The sequence below is a fragment of the Anser brachyrhynchus genome (assembly GCF_964034855.1).
Source record: "Anser brachyrhynchus genome assembly, chromosome: 26".
NCBI lineage: Eukaryota > Metazoa > Chordata > Aves > Anseriformes > Anatidae > Anser > Anser brachyrhynchus.
The window spans coordinates 3,621,342-3,640,851 of NC_137719.1; the positions used below are offsets into that span (position 1 = coordinate 3,621,342).

Sequence of the window (19,510 nt, forward strand, 5' to 3'; positions counted from 1 at the left end):
GGAAATAAGCAGATTCAGAAAGTCAGTTATATTTGGTTTTCTCTCCACCATCTTCAGCTGAAATCACCATCCACAAGGAAAGGCACTGTCAATACCAAGAGGTTTGGAGCATGGTGGTTCAACACAGTAAGGGAAGCTGGCTGTTCTATGTTCTGTTTTCATTCTGCTACATCTGTTTTCATGGAAAAACAGGACAGTTGGTTTCAGAACAGTCAATTCAGCACTTTACACATTAAAAAAAATGCTCAGAGCTTTCGAAACACGCTCTTTTGTTATCTCAGACAACCTTAGTGGGAGCCAAGGATCTGCAGCACTCAGACAGATGTGCATTTCAGCACAGAGCAGATTGCACGTTTTCAAGCTGCTGGTTTCCATCTGATTTAATATTCAGATTCATTGGCATACACCAGCAGCTGAAAACGAAGGCCTTCCAGAAACTCAAGTTTTCAACCCATCGTACAATTGTTCATGTGCAACAAAACCAAAAAAAGCATATGGGGCAGGCACACCATTACTCTGGGAGTAATTTCCCTCTCTACATTCCTGAAAAGGAACTGGAAAACATTTTGAAAAACATTTCTTTGGAAAAGGAAGCTAAACAAAGTTTTATCTACCACTTGTCACATGTGCTATCACGGAAGGGTAAGCTCCAGGAAAGGGCTGTGCTGAACTTTGTACAGCTGTGAGCAAAGCCTATCTGCTCAGAGCAAGAAAGAAATTCCACACACTCAAATTCCTCTAATTACAAAAGCACTACTTCAGTTCCAAGTTGGATTTAGAATTTAAAGGTTATTCTGAACATAGCCGTATGTAAGTCAAAATTTACCATGAACATGTATGATGGTATCAGTTTTATTCAGGGTGACATTTTTCACTACGCTGTGGTAATTAGATTAAGTTTTGGGATACAGCTGTCTCATGCAATTGAAAATTCTCCCTAAGCTGTCATTTACAGAAGGCACTCCTCCATGTTTCCCATGTGGTCCTTTATGCTTGTAATTTGAATAAATAATGATCCCGAACTTACTTTCAGCCACAAAGTGGTTTGAAAATTATCACTCTGATCATGCAAGTCTCTCCTGATTCTAACGAGCTGTCAAGATTTTGAAACTGGCAGTGAAAGGAAGGTCATTAGTGAGGGCAAGGAGATAAAAAGCTGAGGAACAGATTTTCATGTTGGCAGGAAGAGGAGAAAAATCAGACATTCTCTCCTGTTCTTCTCCATGCTGTGAAAATATTTCTTTGAGTCCTTCCAGAAGGTGTTGTCAAAATACCAAGGCTTGAAAGGGAAATATCTGCAGGTATAAGGTGCACCTGCTTTTTGTCCAAAAGTCAATATTTTATGATAATAAAGGATTACCTCTGTATTAAAGGTGGAAAAAGGGAAGAGGGATGCTATATAAACAAATTAAAAAAAGACACTGGAAGGAGGCAAAAGCACTCTGCCATGGTTTGTGTTTTACCAAATGTTCAGGCAAAGACTTTAGCATGTAAACCAAGACTAAATACTTTTCCCAAGGTAGTACAAAAAATTAGCAATAACACAGACATCTGAAACCTGATTGAAAAGCCCAGTATTAGCCCATGCCTTATCCAGAGATACAGAAACCAGGCTGCCAACAGATTAATTTAGCAACACGTATCTTTATTCATTTGGAACAAACCAGAAGTTTCTGCTGTCAGTGAACTCTGACTTTGAACACTGAATCAAATGTTTTGCCTTATGCGAGGCTCTATAAAGCTCTAAAACAGCTCTATAAAGAGCAAAGGCAACAGCTGCTAGCTTGTGCTCTCCATGGTGTACTATAACTAAAGACTTTCTCCCTGACAGCATGCAGCAACAGTGTCATTATATTACTTCGTGAAGCCAAACACTGTGGATATAAAGAACCTAAGACACATCCTTCTAAAACATATTACGGATAAATAAACAGCCTTTGACATTCCCTGTTCCTCTTACGCTTCAAAAGACAGGCTGAACAGTGGAGCATTATGAATTTTCCTAGAGATGTTCAAGCTAATTTAATAGGAATCATCAGTTTATTATAATGCACATCGCTCCAGCCCATCAACTGTAGAGTGCACAGCAAGGTTGCTCCCTTGGGCACTGTAATGGCTAAGCCCTGGTGTGTGCTTCATACACACTTGTTGACTAATACGTTACGCATCATATCTCAGCAAGAAACTGTATTCCCAGTGGACCTTACACTTAAGAAGAACAAGTAGAAAGACAGTCCACATGTCACCTCTGTGGAGTACGTGTTGAAGAGGAACAATAAACCAGAAGGGCTTTTTATAGCAGATACAGAACCAAAAGAGATGACAAAGAAAACACAGGTAAGGGATAAGAAGAAGAGTCAACAGCATGTCTCACTGCAATCCATACCATGGGTTGAAGTCCTCTGGTTAGATTGCTTCCCTGGGTGATTATAGGTTCATTCTCAGTTTTTACACTGGTGGACCTGTATAAACAACTTCCACCCATGTTAGGGCCAGTCCCATGCATAGAGGTCTTAGTGAGATAAAGACAAAAACTTGTTTGGACATTCTGCTAGGGTTATGGCTCAGATCTCATCAACAAATCAGGACATAAAGAAACATTTTTTTAAATGAGGGATGGAACCGATGCTCAGAGAAATTAAGGAACTTGTTCAAGGTCACTGAGCTTGGAAAACTCCCCACCATCACATCCCTAGCCAACAGGCTGTGTTGAAAAAAAAATAAAAAAAATAGACCTTTTCTGCCCTATTTTAGGTCTGTGACTTTGTACTACACCTAAATTCCCCTTTGCCTCATTTATTTGAAAAGCAGCTGCTTAGCAAATATGTTAAACCGATTTCTATGCTGGGAAAAGATAGATCCTGTATACAGATCTCCATCATGCCATGAAATACGTCAGCTAATTACCTTTTGGAACAAGAATCACACTGCTAGGTAAGAAATAAGGCACAGGATCTCAAAACCCTGACATTTAGTCTGTGCTCTGAGTAATACTTTGACAGCTTCTTCTCGTTTTCCTCACATGGTTTCCTTACTGGAAGACTTGTCATCTGAAACCTGGACATGTTAGTATCCCAAGACCTACTTCTGAACCTAGCTACAGTCTTAAAAAGCTTATTCTAGGCTTACGTTCCAGACTTGCTAAACCAGACTAGTCAAAATGTAGGGAGCTGATTCATAATTGCTATCATTTCCCAATTTCTGCTAATAAAACAGGTATAGGGACATACTTTCTCTTACCTACATTTAAGGTGTTTTTTTGTTGTTGGTGGTGGGTTTTGTTTTGGTTTTGGTTTTCATTTCTGTATGTTATCGTTTCATTGCTTGTTTTCTATGGCAACAGGTTTCTCAATTGATTGTTTTGTTTATCTTTCAGAGCCCTGGGAAAACACACAAGACCTCGCATCAAGAACATGGATTTGATAAATATGAAACATAAAAAGAAATTTCAATACTTCATTTGCTTGTTTCATTGGTTGTTTTCTGTGGCGACAGGTTTCTCAATTGATTGTTCTGTTTATCTTTCAGAGCTCTGGGAAAACACACAAGACCTTACATAAAGAACATAGATTTGATAAAAATGAAACATAAAAATAAATTTCATTACTTTCATACCATCTGCTTTTACGGGGCACCAATTAAAAAGCACAGAATGCAGCATCAGATGTTAGGGACCAAACTTCTGTTCCATGACAATATTGTATAGAATTACATCCATCTCTTTTTCCCCTCTCCGAAGAGGCAAGGAGAAGAAGTAGAACATATGTAAACACCAAAAATACTGAAAAGATTCTTATGTGAGGTTTGATGTTTCGCTTAAGACTATATTTAGACCAGCACAATTTAGTGGTTGGCTTCTTCCCAAAAACAATGAATCAGGTATTTTACTGCTTCTCTTCTTTAATGGTATTGTAAAACTACTGACAAGTACAGCCTAGAAGATCCTAAAACAGAAAAGGTGCAAGCAGTGAAAGGATTCATCTGTCACCATGCATTGCTCAAAGCCTCACACAAACATCACTCCAAATGCTAACTTCAGATGCTAAATGAATGGGAGAAACATTTGGCCTTCGCATTTCGGAAATGTTTGTTTTAAGGCCCTCAATTCTAACCAATCTGAGTGAACACGATATAAGTTACACACTTGACTCCCAGCTGTAATGCTCATGCCCTTCTGATGGCAGAACTCCCTGTATTCCTGATATCTATTGCGACAGGTCACAGCTATAATGGCTTTTCACCTTCACAGGACAACTTTGACATCTAGCAGCAGAAACGCTTATAAACGTTAAAAAAAAATAAAATTCAATTTTTGCATACTCCATGAACATATACAGAGAGATAACAAGGTCATTTCTGCATTTATATGGTTTAGGAAAAGTTGGCAGAAAAATGCCTGAGACACCAAGAAAATAAGGCTAGGTACTTTTTATCTTTCAAGAATGTAAGCATTCAAGAAGCACAAAAACTTCAATGCAAATTTCATGGCAGAGGCCTTCAGGTATTTTAAAATCTTAGTCTAGTAGGCCTGGTGATATCAAACAAACCGTGTTGCAGAGCTCTGGTTTTGCTGTCAGAAATCAAGAGCCAATTTGGTGACTAACTCATAAAACCAACACTTCCTTTTTAGCGTTGTGCATAATCAGACTCCGTGTTTTCATCTTTATTAAACGCAAGCTCCAGAGGATGGAAAATGCAGAGAAAATGTCCGCCTCTGGAGTTCACTCACTTCATGAAAATTGAGAATCAAAAAGCTGACAAACAGACAAAACAACAAGAATGGACTCAGCTAAAAGCTATCAAATCAAAGGGGATTGGATAAATCCAAAGAATGAATGTTTTATAGAACCTAATCCCATTTCTCTGATCAGCCCTCACTTCTCTATGAAAGCCTTAAGCAAGAAAGAAAAAAAGAAATAAAAAAGGAAATGATCCAACCTATCCAAAGAAAATCTGCAATAATTTCAGCATAATTTTTACCCTGAAAGAATGGAATGGATAAAACCTCAACAATAAAATAAATAAAGGCTGAAGGACAATTATTGATTTTACTGCAGCACACAGACTGAGGTGATAGTCATCTATGCACATCACACTAGGATAGTGCGACACCTGTGGGGTATTTGGGTTGCACATCCCCTGAGAAAGGGACACATCCCTCCTCCGTGGCTTGCAAAGGTTGACAAAAATTCAAGGTGAAGTCTAAAGAAAAACAGGATGCAGTACAAGTGAAACAAAGAGCGTTCAAGATCAAAAAGGATAAAATTACACCAGGTTTCTGCAAAGCCGAGTGTATTAAAGGTGCTGGGAGAATAAGCATGGAACTGGCGTGCAGACTACAGAAATGTTTAAACAGCTCAGATAAACAGCACCGAGATATACAGGCACACTGAGAACCATGTAGTTTAATTTCCTGTTAAATGATACTGTTTTATAAATGAGATTCTGTACAGTACTTTTTTTTTTTTCTTTTTTTGTTAGTGGATAATAAACTGGAATGGATAGTTAGAAGATAATTAGCAAGAGTGCTTTTACAGTTAATTGGCAAGACTTATTTTACTCTGCACAATGCCAGGTGCTGTCTGAAGTGCTCATCTTCTAAGGCACCGCAATCAGCTGCCGTGCTTTGCTAAACACAAAGGGTCTGTAGACACAGGAAGGAATAAAAACATGTTTATTTAGGATGGACCAAAAACCAGAAGCGCATGAGGGCCTCTTAACTGCCTCCTAACGATTCACCACCATCAGCCTGATGTTGGTTTTGTCAACAAAAAATTCAAATACTACAAAAATGAATGAGAAGCAACAAAATATAAATTGAAAATTAATAAAAGTTTCACTGCTAGGTCAAGTTTCTAGCTATAAGTACAGAGCCCATGCTGTCAAATGTTCATGAGTGATTAATTTTCACACTTCAGGAGATTACAGAAGGTTTTTTCCCCCATAACATTCTTCACTGCCTTGAACCTTGTGAAATTATTTATAACCATGAAAAGGGTATACATCATTTTTATTCTGATCTGATATTATGCTGCAATAGCTTTCACTAATCTCTGTAACTGTACAAAGCTTAGGACCCTTCAACTTCTCTTTTCATCTATTATTTAAACAGTGATTTCCATTATTTTTCATTGACCACTAATTAACATTAACTTACTGCTTTTATACAATTTTCTTAGGCAAAAAGACTGCTGGCAAATTCTTAGCAGGGCTGAAATTGCATCAGGAAGTATGGTTTAAGTTTGTGCTAACACTGCAAAAAGATGTAGATATATTAGGCAAGAAACGTTATATATATACATATATATATAATGAATATATATTTTTAAGAATTTATGATGAACCGCTTCATTAAAGACCCTGTACCATCTGCAAACTTTAAAGCGCTTAAGTCTTAACTGCCTTGTACATCGCAAATTTTTAGCGTAACTACAAGATTTTCAAAAGACACGTTCAAAACGTCAAGTTAAAGATTTAAATTTAAATCTTTGTATTTTACTTAGCACTTTGCCACTAACCTTAATAGATGAGGGATCACAGAAGAATCTGTACACCCTCACTGGTATGTTCAAAGGGGCCTCAACTAAATTCCCAACATTTTCCAGCACCCCAAAACATTTCCCTCCCTCCTACACACACTCTTTCTCCAGTTAATTAATCAGTAAGCAGTGTTTTATACCATTTTGTAGCTCCACCAGCCCAATGCAGAGTTGACAAGCTTCTATAGCATGTCAAGCAACAGAACAGTTACTTAATTATCCTGTCAGATTTAGCAGTTATTTGATACAATCATTCATAATATAAATAACTTCTACAGGGAGCATGAACATGCATTTAAAACATCACAATGTGCAAACAACAGCAGTTCCCATTTATTAAGTGCAAGCGTAGGAGGCTACTTAACTGCAATTAGCAACAGCCATGTTAAGTTTTTTCTTAGCTTATTTTTATTTGTAAGATATTAGGGCTTGATTTATTTCTAATATATAAATCTGTTCTTGACCGAAGTTTAGTGAGCTAGGGAATCCCAAAGTAAACCATTCGCATGATGTTTGTAAGAAAACTATGTCATAATACACCTCACAATTCCAAGATAAAGATGTCTCTGTTCTACATCAATGGCACATTACATTTATTAGAGGTCATTGTGTTTATTTGTTCTAAGTACTAACACACTGGTGAAAGTGTGCATGTGTTGGGGAGGGAACGTCAAAAAGTTCTTTACTCGCAATTTTTGTAAGTGATGACTTGTAGTATAATACTGGTCGATTAGATTCATGGTTATCTCCAAAATAAAAATAAAAAGAAAACTTTTTTTCTGCTCAGATTATTGAAATTTGAAGTTAGACTAAAAAAAAATTGCCAAATTCAATTTATCTTATTTATTCTATTAACTTCTTAAAAAAATATTTATCAGGGTGCCACCTTTCTACCATCAACTCAGACATCAGATGGGTGCTTTTTATCCTAAGTACTGTGAAACCAAGCCTAAATAAGGCTTCCTATCCCAGATGGCCTGTTTCTTGTTCCTCTCCCTAAATCGGTCTCCAGATCTCTCTCTCACAAAATTTTTTCCTTAAAGTTTCCAGAGGTTTTCTGGAGTTTTCTTTATCTGTCATTTTGCCTGGGATGCTCGTACTACTCCTCAGAAGCACAATTTTTCGGAAGTCCTATGGACACCAGTAGGAACAGAAATAACTCAGATGTAGCAGACTGGGGCTGTCTCACTGCTCATATAGCTGCTCTTTACAGAATAGTGTAAAACTGAATTGAGCAGAACGAATTACTTCCTCTTAGCGCTTGATCCTACAAGATTTACATAATGAGAAACAATTTGCTCCCAGGAATAAGCACAGAAGTCCACAGAACTACCACTACATATAAACATGAGCATGGCTGGTGTGACCCCTTGGAGAGCATTTTCATCCAGCCTTGAGGTAACACTTCATCTACACAGTCTCCTCAGATTGTGGGTTGAATTTTTTATGGAGGTGCAAGACTACTGTGTGCAAGAAGTTTTGGACATCAGGCTTTGTTTCCCTCCCTCACCTTGTTTTCTTCCAGATTTTTATTTTTCTGAGTCCCTTGCACACAGCCAATTGCAGGAAATAGCTCTTGGCAGATTCATGCTGGCAGTAACAACACAATCGTATCAAGCTGGTTTCAAATCAAAGGAAAAGAACATTTTTTAAATATCTGATGTTTAACACAGTCTAGCAGGTATCCTTGTTTTGTGCTATATGTAGGTCCAGTGACAGAGGTGGTCAAAACTTCTACAGAAGCCTACCCAGCTCTTCTGTAGCTGGTAGAGTTATGCTAACATACATAAGCAGTGGACTTGACTCGCACGTTTGGGTTTTGTTTTTACTGCATACATATGGACACCTCAGAAGAACTCTTTCATTCTGCAGTAGGCTTAAAATAGAAAAACCCAAAACTCTATAAATTCACCCAGTGTTATCAAAGTATATGATCATGTATCTATTTGCAGGTAAGATTTTTAGTATCCAACCACACTTTGAATTGCAGTAATTAGCACACAATTAGTGGGTGAAATTAGACAAACCCGTAATAGACACACAGATTTCTCTGCTAAAACTAACAGTGTTTCTAGGGTAGATGGGCAGCAGCAGATAATCCATCACTTTAAGTCTCTGAAAACCCCCACACTTAACTTCAGTCAGAAGTTATTATCAGGATCAATTCAGGAATTACTGAGTGTGATTCCAGCATGCATTTTATGAGCAGGATTAAACCATGGTAGCCTGCATCAGCCCTAAAAAAAATCCAGGCCTATGAAAGTAATCCTGCTAAGCCCCTTGGTTCGCTTGTGTGGGTGAGGATAACCACATGCCTCATCGTTTACTGGATTAAGACCCAAGACCATGAGATGCATCTCGCCTCTGATTAAACCAGATCTAAAATGCGTGTAAAACCTTCAGTAACAGCAATGTTTGAGACTGTCAGCAGCTTGAGTTTGGCTCGCATTCCCAAAATCTTACAATAGTTTTAGAGCTGGGTACTTAATGGGAATCATTTCTCCCTCAAGAGCAATGTGCTTGTGACTCTCTGAGCTTCTGATTTGCATTTAGACTGCGAGTAAAAAAATTTCCTTTGCAAGTCATCACCCAGCTCTTCACCATATGAATATTTCTCCCCTAATTAATGTCACTTAATGTAAAATATTATTCTGTATTCCACAGAACAGCTGTAAATTATTTACTTGTAAAACATGTTGACTTTTCATGAGTTGTTTGTACAGTAAGCACTGCACCGTCTAAACTGTAGGGGGAGAGAGAAATCAATCATTTGTAATAATACCCAATAGGAGGTTTACCACATGTTATATCAATTTTTATGTCTGACACAAATAGCTGCAGCCATTACTTTGGATTTTTATTTTCTGAAGGGAATTAGAAATTCACTGTTACCTTCTGCTTCTCATATGTTGCCTTCGAACTAACACAATTTAAAGGTGTTTGGAGCCTTTTTACCCACTAATTAAGGCAGCACATTAATAAAACACCGTTTTAGAATATTCATTAAGCACACAGTCTGTCTGAAACAAAAAAACTAGTTTGTGTATGTAACTTAATTAACCCGCCATAAAACAATGATAGAACATCAAGTTAATCAAATGCTTTAAAAAACACATTTACACTCACTGCTCATTCCCTATCAGGCATAGTCTATGCTACTTTATGCATGCATTCAAATTTTAGGTCTCGCTTTCACTGAATGAATTACTTGCTATCAGTACTGATTAGTGTTTAGTGAAAGGTGTCTATTTTAGACCACCAAAAGACACCCTTCATAAATTTCAAAGCCCTACAAATAAAAAAGCACGGGCTTATTGTCTTGCCATGCTCCTCTGGTATTTTTTTTCCTTTGCGAAAAGGATTTTTTTTTCCCTGCACCTACAGTAAAGATCCTCATCCAAGCAGGATAAGCATAAACCCATCACAATAACGCTGTGGATTTAAGGATTTCCCACAACTGCAAGATGCTGTTATGCTACACAACCACTGATCTGCGCTGAATGAGGGATTTTGAGGCAGGTCCTCTTACAGATTTTTCGGCTGCCAGTTCCCTTGGGCAGCACTGACCACACAGACACCTAAAAGACGACCTAAAGCTCTCAGATGAAGATGATGTTTGACAGGTCCACTCCTCAGGCACAAGAGCACTTCCTGGCATAGGGATGAAGTTCTTTGAAGCCATGGCACCCAGGGAACCGGTCAGAGGCTTTGAATGGACAAGGAGTAAAGCAAATTGTCACAGCCTCGCCATGCTGAGTCATGCCACCTCCTGAAATACTAGCGCTTACACATACAGAAAATCCAGCGCTGTTTGCAAGAAGAAAACGAAATCGGTAAATCTCCTTTCCCCTCTCAGAAGGGACTGTTGAGCCCAACTTGGGTTTGTCTTCTTTTCTACTGCAGAAGAAAAACAGTAAAAAAAAAAAAAAAAATTGAACAACAAAGCTGGATTTTTCCCTCCTAACGTGGCCTTGCCTAAGGAATGAAAGCTTTCCAGCTGCTTCTGCAACACTGCTGTCCTCTGCCAGCCCCCAGCACCAGCCTGAGGGGTTGCAGAGTGCTCTTCAGCACCCACCCACCAGAGCTCTGTTCTTCCCTATCCCGCCCCATCCAAACCCGAAAACAGAGCAGAATAAAACAAATCCAACAACTCTGCCTCTTGTAGGTGTCCTCTGAAGGCTGACTGACTGTAATGTCATGGTTTAAACTAATGTGCATTGATAAACGCAATTAAGAACCGAGGTTGAAAGCAATAGTACATAGATCCACAGGTAAAATGTAAACTTCAACAGCAATATTTCACCTTAATTTCAAGCCTGAATCAGAATTCACAGGGATCAATACATAGAAAGCATCCTGCCTGCAAAGCAGCTTCTGTCTCTCACTAAAACCACCCCACTGTCATTCCACCGTACATCAGAGGTCCCATTTCAGCAAGTTTTCCAGAGCAACCAAAAAACCTTGACCCATTTCACTCTATTTTTTGCAGCATATGTAAGCAATGAATTATGATGTGCATTAAGTTTATGACATTTAGCATACAGAGAAGCTCGCTGTCAAAATGTTTATAATAAAGCTTAAACACAGAACAGATGTACGAAACTGTGACTCAAGATGAATCACCCATACTTTCTGTGCTTTGATCAATACATCTGCTTTGGTGAAATATGATAGCAACAAAAACTGATGTGGATATTCTAACTGAAACACCAGAACTCCAACAGAAGCTATCCATTTATTTGGAATAGTTTAGAAGGGTCCTCAAATTCATACTATTGGTAAACCTATTTTCTCTGTGACAATTGGCGTAAATTTAAAGCGGTTATTTATCTCCACTGATGCTTAAAGCATTGTTTGATCCAAATTTCCTGACATTTTCCCCTTTTGCAACAGGGTTTTAGAGTGTCTAAGTGACTGCAGTGTAACTAGCTTCACAATAAATAGCAGTTTAGGGTCTGTCCTCAAAAATTAATGAACAAGGTCCCCATAAATATCCAATCGATTCACAATGACACTAGATTGTTATTTTCCTACTCTTACACTCAGCTTTCTTACACTAATTTACATACCATAATAAATGATTTAGAAATCAATTTCAGCTACAGAAAGTCCAGTTTACCTATTCCTTATTAAAAAAAAACACATTACAGATACTTAAGTTTCCTATTACAGCCAATTTAATTTATTACAAAAAAGCAATGTCATAAGATTTGGATCTATCAAAGGTACCAAGAGGTAATGGAACGTTAGAGGATATTATGACTATGAAACATGAAGAAGGGAACAAAGTGATTTCCATTTATAGTGGAAAGTAAATATTTGAGATAATAAACTGGCCAATGTAACTAGGATTAGAATTAGAATAGAATAGAAGAAAAAGAGGAATTCCATTTTTAAAGGCATATTGGTTATTTATGAACAAGCTATAACGACAAGTTATAAAAGGAAGAAAAATAATCTTGTGATAAAAGCAGCTTATTGGAACTAGATCTGAATTCAGATTTTGACTGCTCCTATATGAGATTGTGTAAGTTCCTTCAACCGCCTGTGCTAAAACTCCCCAGCCGTAAAATGGGAACAATATTTCTCTCGTTGCAAAACTTTCATTACTTTCACCTATTTAAATCTGACACCCTGCACCAACAAACAAACAAAAAACCATAGCTTTCCACTGAGACAACATAACAAGATCGGTCTTTGGAGAAGAACTTGCATCTTTATTCGCATTTCCTATGAAATGCTTATTTGTTTCTTCTAACAATAAACATGTGACAGTTTGCCTCATTCTACTGTCATTCTCTATAGAGCTCTTTGCATTTTGTTGTTGTTTCCAAGTCTCAGATAATTGCACTAGACAAAGAGGCAAGACTTTTCTAAATCCGTCTGATTGCACCCATTTTCCTCTGCTGCCCCAAATTTCAGATGGAAGAGGAGACTGTAATAAGCCATGGTACATTGTCCTCCCTTCCAATGGGATGAGACTTGGACACGCAGAAGGGGTCAGGTTAGCTAAGTTGTTAGACACATTATAAAGCCTCCGCAAGTTTTATTCACCACTGATTTTCTATGTAAAATTTTTTTTCAAGTCCTTGATGTTATTCTGCTAACATCCTTTATCAGTTATCTACCTATTCTGGTTATTTGTTCTTACGCTGATACCTTGACTTGGCTTAGCAAAAAAAAAAGGATGAGTTCATTGATGTAATCCAACACCAGGCAATTGACAACTTACAAAAAAATGTTATTTTAATCAAACCACAAAAACAGATTGATGCCAACAGCTGTAGCAATGAAGGGAAGCTGAAAACCATTATACAATTTACCAAGCATCAGTGAGCAGGCTACAGCTCAGTTACTGCACTCCAGCAGATGATTTTTTTCTTGTGTTACAAAATTCAGTGCTTCATTGCTGATAATCCAAAAACGGCAATTTGCTTTCCTTTTCTTTAAAATTTACATGCTGAAAATGAAATGGGGCAAAAAGTCACAGACAACCACTAAATGCCTGGTACAGTTTAACTAAGGAAACATCCTACAAGGCTATTCTTCCTAATGGGTTTTCACTTAAATACAAAACCCTGCTTATCACAGCTAATGCTTAACCATCCCGATCAGCACTGGGCTGAAATAACATAAAACATTTATCTTTATGAGTTAATTCCGTGCAGTCTCATATCTTCTGCACTTAACTTCAGGCTTTGAAGCAGTCTTCCCGCAGTAAAATGGGAATATTCACGCCTTCTAAATTAAAGACTTTTTAGGACTGGAATATTGTAATTACGTTGTATTTTAACACTACTAACTTTCCGGGTTCTTACTTCGACATATGTCAGGTTGTGGCTATATTGTGTCAAGAGATGTACAAATACAAAACAGATCAAAAAGGCAAGTGAATAAGCAAAATACTTCTGCAGTTCTTCTGTTTGTTTGTTTTGAGGTCACACAGTACATACCTACTGCTAACGTGCATTGCAAGCCCTATTTCTACATCTCAGCCATAAAAGCATACATCCTGCATGACATTAACGGTAACAACATTGCAGTTGCTTCAGTTCATGCAGCAAGGAAAGGATGATTTGATTTCAGTGGAGTCTGAATAGATTCCCCTTCACCTCTACAACCCTAAAACAAGACACAGCCAAGCACAACCCTCTCAACGTGGCACCACCAGCCCTTCTGCTAGCAGATGTTTCCACTTGACACCTTCAGACCCAGAAGGGGTAAACAGAAACAGAATGTCTTTAAACATCCTATGGGCTTATATGTAAATATTTGGGGTTTTAATATCCACTGCCTGAGGAGTACAAGGGCTTTCCTGAATGGCACGTGTGTAACAATGAAAGTAAGTTATGACCTAATGCTGGTTGCGGTCTGCAAAGTGCTGGAATATTGATGTTGGTTTCCTCCTTTAATACCATGTATTAATTCAGATAAGCTGATGTTAGCATCTTCTTGGCAAGCAATGCACAGAAAATCAATATATCAAAAAAATGAATTATTTATTTATGCAGTACAGCTTAGCATAGGAAATGAATTTTACTTCTCCACCTGCCATTTAAGTTAACATAACGCCATAATAATGCTGATACCATTATCTGAAATGCGAGTACTTTAGCTCTTTTTTCTATATCACTGAAAACAATTTAGTCAATAAGTTTGCTTACAGATGGCAATTTTCCAGAGTAGGCAGAGAAATTAACCTAAAGCCAAATGTCACCGTGCAATTGTTTACATATTGTAAAATATCTATTTATTTTGTTTGCTCTTTGTGGCCCAACTGATTTCATCAATGCAGTTTGTATGCCCAGGCTGTAGGCAAAAACTAAGCATCTGACCAGCTACAGTATTTCTCTCACAAATGTCCTTAAAATATTCTCACCCTTAACAGTTATTTTGTTTTGAATTTTTTAAAGGAAGTTTTTTTAAAAGGCAGGTAGTAGAACTGAGCCACGTGCAAGGTAGGCTCAGCAAAGACTTGAGTGGTAGAGCTCAGAAGATGGCCCTTCCCACAGGGTCCCGTGCTGTCTTTAAGAAAGCAAGCTCCATTTTTCTCCCACGCAACTATGATGGCCCTTTGCCCATCCATTAATTGCAGAGCAGAACAGGTGGCTGAACATTAGACACGATATTTTGCTGTTGGTTAGACACTTTATGGTATGAATAGCCTGAAGTCTGCCAAACCCACCTCATGGGCTTAATCCAAATCCCTTTTACAGTCCAAGAGAGATGCAATTTTACATGTTGAGTATCTAGCAGAACAGTAGCTGAAGAACCTATTAAAATCATGATCTATCCGTGGACATCCCATGAACTGACAGCACAGAATTATTTCTCCTCCCTTAATAAGCAACTTGGGGGACTGTTCGCTTGGAAGACCTCCTGGGAAGCATCTTGAATTAATCAAATATTTTATCAATGCCACTTGAAATAGGTTTCCCCCCAGATTGTTTGTTTTATTTTTATTTTGAATAAACACAATCACCATCTCCAGAATCTTGGCTTCCCAAGTCGGTGAATCGTCTCTTGCCAGTGCAATAAACAAAATAAAGCATCTTCCCACATGCAAAGCCCCCAACTTCTGGTCAACAGAAGTCTTTGTAGCGACTACGACAGTATTTTTAAAATCAAATATGGAAATCATATAGGACATCAAAATAAGGCACTCGATTACAAACATTCCAGTAGCAACTCAAGGTCCTTAAAACTATTTTCCACAGTCATTTTAGGAATAAAATTTCAGAACTTCAGACATCTGGACAGGAATGCTGCCAGAGTGAATCTTCACAAAACTGCGCTCAGTGGCTGCGACCAGCAGCTCCACTTCTGACTTCCAACAGAGATTATATCAGACATTGATTTTAACTCACACAAGAAAGTACTTGTTGAGATGCCTGCAACAAAAGCAACTGATTGTACCTTTCAAAAAAATACCACTTGAAAGAGAAAGAGAAAAGAGCTTGACTTTGCAGAGACGAAAGTTAAATCTATCATGCTATTAACTTAAAAGATGGGAAAATCATCTTATTGCAAAGTTGCCAACTTTAATCTTTCTGAATTGGTTTGAAATACATCTTTCAAAGTGAAATGAAATATGTGTTTTAGTGTACAGTAATATCTGGACTAAGGGGGGGAAGTTCCTCCTTTCTTTGACCATTTTTTCAGTTGAACTAATTTCTAGAAACTTACTGTTGTCTCGCAATTGGTAGATAAAGGGCACACCACAGCATTTGCTAAGCAACTGCAATTCCTAAAAATTAGGTGCTAAAGATTTCTGAATTTTGTACTCTTTCATAAATCACCAAGAGCCTGAATAGGCTGAACTGAAATGAGTGCAGCAAGCGCCAGTATAGGGAAAAACTTTTGTAAACATGTGGACTGCACCCAGGGAGAGCTCCCCAAATTCTTATGCACTGCTGTCTTCCTTATTTCCTAACACTTTTTTTTTTTTTAATTTATTGTTATTTTGAGTATTTGGTTTTACTTCCAGCTTAGGATGGGACAGTTGGAGATTGTAGCCAGGATTAAGAAATATCTCTGTGAAGTACTATCGTATCTGAATGAACAGATAGGACAAATCTGCACAAATGAAGCTGTCAAATGAGAGAAAAATGATTTCCGTTGGCAACATAGCAATTAAGCAGAGTAATGGTGGTCCAGCTGTATGTTCAGTGGGCTAACAGAAGCTGTATATATGTAAATCAACAGAGGACAGGAACCTCTTGAGAAAGGGTCTGAAGGGCCCTGATTAAAAAAGGCTTTCGAGCAAATGGTACCATTTTGGGTAATTCAGTGAAGGGCCAGAAGTAGATATGCAAGGGGCTGGTAAGATGTTTCTTTACCACGAGCCACCAATAAGTGAGGAGGAGAGAAAAGCAATAGCAAGAGAGAGGAGAGCAAAGACAAAAACCAAGCCTAGTACCAAACCAATGAAATGCAAAACCAAGACACCTCTATTTTGCCCAACTGTGCCTTACTGTCTGAAGAGCACAGAGTGGCTGCTTATCCAGGAGGCCAAGTCACCTCCACTTTCCCATTACGGTAATTAATCTCCTTGGAGATGTTGTATATCTCCCTCAAGACTGAGTTCTTGATGTCTCAGTAGATTCATCCACCCCCACTCAATGTATTGTTGCATCCGCTGTAATGATTATATATTTACGATCAGGTGCAATTACATGTGGTATACTTCAGCTTGCTAACCCATTAGTTAAAATGCTAGCAGAGAGGACCCCCCCCTCCTTGCTGAATAAAAGAGCACTTTTCTTTCTATGTTCTCTCCAGTTCCACAAAAAAAATTATATCCATAACTATCACTGCACAAAAGAAATCTTACTTCATAGCACGAGTCCACCTCTCACAGAGATAGTGCCAGAAACATTCTCATATATGTTATTATTATTATTATTATTATTTTTACTAAAGGTACGAAAAAGGGCTCCATATGGTTTCATGATCACACAGCTTGCAACGCTATTGCCTACGTATGGACTTTTATTTAAAAAATAAAGTCACGGATTAACATAAAAAAAATTCTTCAACACTGCATAGTGGTTGAAAACTGATTTGCCTAAAGCCTGTATCTTATTGATATTTTAAAATGTCATTCAGAACTTGCAAAACACTTATGGAAAATACATGAAAATGGCTTTTCTATTCTTGAGAAAGTCAACCTAAATAACACAAAGATTTTGATGATCTACTCAGTTATATTTTCCTACATATGATTTTATTTTTTTTTAATTCTGACTGGCACATACAATAAGTGGGTTTTTACTTGTAATTTTTCTTTTTCTTGGCTTGGATCTGCTGCTACTATTTCCTCCCCAAACCATCACCCATGGTATCCTCCCACTACAGCAGCGTCTTCACCTACTTTGCATGCCCATTTTATAGTTTTGGAAACTGAGGCAAGAGTATTTATTGAACTGGTTGCCCTTAAATTCACTGACAGCATAAAGAACGACATCAACTGTGTTCTGCAGAAATACATTTATTTTTAGATAAAGGTATCTTACTTTTTTTGTTTGTTTGTTTTTGTATTTGTCAAGCCATGTATGAATGGCAAGCCTGCTCAAAAAGGCTCTTTATTTACTAATCCTTAAACTAAGAAAACTCTACTTTTTTATGCATTTAATGCTTCTGCTATTCTCAAAGCAAAGAGGATGCCACAATTTTTTTATTTTATGTTTTTTTACTTCTTTTAGATGGTTAGGTTTTAGGATCTTGAGATTTTGCTATTTTACTTTTGCAAAGGTTCTTTATTTAGGCTTCACTGCAGCATCCAAAAAGGTACAAGTTGCCATGGCAATCCCAATCTCCATGGCAATGCGCCACACAGCAAGACATCGTGGTGTCAGTGTGGACGCAGAACATGAAGCACAGACTGTGGGATTGCTAAAAAGCAGGCTACGAGATTGTGTGTTTGTAAACATATCACAGTATTAATTGGGCTCAGTTTTAAAGGTAGGATGGGAAGAAAATGCATTTGAAAAGCAAGCAGCTGGAAAACAATAAGGAAAAAAGCTAAGGGGGAAAAAGAAAACCAGCTGTTGGAGTTTGAGACCTCTTCTGCAACAAAGCTTGTATTACTTGAGCCTCTTCACAGTTCCAGCTTGAGCAGGGGCCAGCTCAGATCTTAATTAACCTTCTCAGCATTACCCTCTGGGGCCTTAGAATAAATAACCTTTCAGTGAGTTACTCCTCACCATCACTTATTCTGCAAACTTTCCCTGCTTCTGGTCTCCATGTCTCTCAATGCACGGCATACCATGTTTTTTTTTTTTTTAAATGATATATTATTTATTTTCTCCAGAAGAAAACTGACAGCCACTCAAATTGTTTTTCCTCCTTGGACTCTCCTGCCATCCTGTAGCTTTTCTTCTCCTCGCCAGCACAGTCTGGGGAATATCCTCCTGTCTTCTTTACATTCTCAGCAATTTCACACCATCTCCTGATCTCCCTTCTCATCCCTTAGCTAGTTCTTCCCCTTGACTCAATACACATGGTTCTCCGCCTAGATAGGAAAGACATACTTATTATATCAATAATAAAAAAAAAAGAAAAAACAATCTGACCTCACTTGTTTCTCCACCTAATCCTTCATCTCCTTTTCTTTCTAAATTCATACAGATGATTTCATAACCCTCCCACATCAATTGTCTGTATGGAAAGGAGCTGCTCCCGATGTCCTTTCCTCTCTTGTACATTTTGTCCCTGGGGAATCTTATTCAAAAGTACAAATTCAGCTCTGCTGACAGCTTGCAGATCTGTCTTTACTTCTGCCTTTTCCCTTAATGAAAATTACATAGGCTCTAAAGATTAAATCACTTTGGGGATGGAATTTTCAAAAATGCTCATTAGCTTGGAAATAGATTAGCAGATATTTCCCTGCCCATCACCCATTCCTATGTATAAATTACTGACACTTGTTTTAAATAAATGACTGGTAAGTACTTAATATGCAATGTAAAATCACCTGTGACGTGATTCATGACTTATTAATCACCAAGCCCTAGAAATATGGACCAATTACTTCTTACAAAGAGTATCTTTTGTCGATTCTAAATCTCCAGATTACATAGGAGAAAAAACACGAGGATCTCTTATAAATCACCTACGAATTTAGATAAATCTAAACTCTTTCCAGTACTATTTCTCTTTCTAGGCGAGGGAGACATTTATTTGCTCAAATATCTTTTCAGTTACCAGGTACTTGGCCAGCATTTGATCACAAATATAAATAAAAGTATATGTAACATACTGCTGGAAAAACACCAATAAATCTGCCATTGACTTTAAACTGAAAGCCACACAATAGAATTTTTTTTCCCTATGCATGGAAAAGCTGCTGGAATAAAGAAAACGGGAACCCAAAGGATTAGAAGAAGTTATAATATTGAAAAAGAAGATAAAAGAAGATTCTGCATTAGAAGGAAATGTTTACCCTGCAATCCTTATACTAGAAGAGAGTA

At 37.8% G+C, this 19,510-nt stretch overlaps 1 protein-coding gene across 1 annotated transcript in view; it reads right to left on the minus strand.

Moving 5' to 3' along the window:
• The window catches only part of LOC308182997 (uncharacterized protein), a 230,889-nt gene that overhangs the window by 84,649 nt on the left and 126,730 nt on the right, over positions 1–19,510 (minus strand). The window contains exon 25 of the mRNA XM_080568459.1: positions 3,241–3,380. The gene's annotated coding sequence lies outside the window, so the exon portion shown is untranslated. The remainder of the gene's footprint in view (positions 1–3,240; positions 3,381–19,510) is intronic.